The following is a 1,720-nucleotide window of genomic DNA, read 5'->3' on the forward strand; positions in this document are numbered from 1 at the left end:
CCAGTCACAAAAATACAAATACTAGTGATTCCACTTATGTGAGGTCTTCAGAGTAGTCAAATTTCATAGAGACAGAAAGTAGAATGGTGGTTGTCAAGGGTTGGAAGGAGGAGGGAATGGAGAGTTATTATTTAACAGATTCAGAGTTTCAGTTCTGCCAGATGACAAGAGTGCTGGAGAGAGATGGTGGGGATGGTTGCACAACAGCGTGAATGTAGTTAATGTCACTGAACTGTACGCTTAAAATTGGCTAAGATGGCGAATTTTATGTTCCGTAGATTTTCCCACAACTAAAAAACACAACAACAATAGGGCAACACTAACTCAGAAACTTACACCAGCTAGTACATTAATTAAAAAATATGTAACATCAAACATGAAGGAGGAATATAAAAATAAATATTAAATGCAATTGCCTTGTTGACAAAACAGATTTTTCTTAATTTTCTCATTTTGTCACAGACTAAATAAGGATAGTCATGGACAAGTGTTAATAGGGAACTAGCATTTGGGAACTAATGGTGTTAATTACGTTAAAAATAGAAGCTGAGGGGCGCCTGGGTGGCTCAGTCGTTGGGCATCTGCCTTCGGCTCAGGTCATGATCTCAGGGTCCTGGGATCGAGCCCCGCGTGGGGCTCCCTGCTCAGCGGGAAGGCTGCTTCACCCCCTCCCACTCCCCCTGCTTGTGTTCCTGCTCTCACTGTCTCTCTCTCTGTGTCAAATAAATAAATAAGATCTTTAAAAAAAAAAAATAGAAGCTGAGGGAAGAAGGGCAATAATTAAAGAAGGTAGCGTGCCAAAGCAAGATCATTGTCTGCCTGTTGTTATTGGGAGGCTGTGCTATTATATGCACTATGACAAGTCAAGTATTTCCTCGTATTTTTGGCAGGTCCTACTCTGAATAATCATAAGATATTTGTTTTCAGACATTCAATATTTTATTGAGAATTTCGTATGCTTCCAGGTCCCTGCTCTTGTAAGGATTATATTATCCAAACGTTTTGCACATGTAAAGTATATGCTAAAGATGCGTGTGTACTATAAAATAATAGTACTATGTAACTAGCTGCAGAATATAATAAACATGTGAAATACTAGCACACAGAGATGTGTGTAAGAAGGGTATTAGGTAGCCAGCATACCAAGTTTCCTTCATATTTTCAGTCTCTAAAAACCCTGAATAATAATTTTTCCTGTATCCTATGTATAGGGCATGGTCCTGAATGTCACGTATTTCCTGTCTGAGCCATTAGCTTGTTTTCTGATCGGTGTTTATTTTCTCTAATCTAAGAGTAGAGTTGAAAGAAAGGGGACCACTTGCCTCAGACTGCAATGAAGATGCACAATTCTTCTTTGGTCACTTCCTTTGCTTGCAAAATTTCCTCCCCGTCTGCTTCCTAAAATTGCAACTTTGTTTCTTCCTAATTTGTAATACAGGTTTAACCCTAGACTGTTGGAAAGATTTTCTTGGAAGACTAGATAAACATCATGAAAGACAATTATTCGATCTCTTTCACTTTCTTATGGATCTCTAAATTCAAACTTTAGTGTTGCCCATAATAGGCATGTGACCTAACGCAGTGAGAATCAGAAAAAAATCAAGGTTTGGCCAGGGACAGAAGGGGATTAGTCTTACTAAAATTGTATGCTGGGTAATTTAAGCTTCTTTTAAAGGGAAATTCAGGTATATTCTCGGCCTGGTGTTAATGACAACTCTGT

This window comes from Mirounga leonina, unplaced genomic scaffold (genome assembly GCF_011800145.1).
Source record: "Mirounga leonina isolate KUSES-001 unplaced genomic scaffold, KU_Mleo_1.0 Mir_125, whole genome shotgun sequence".
NCBI lineage: Eukaryota > Metazoa > Chordata > Mammalia > Carnivora > Phocidae > Mirounga > Mirounga leonina.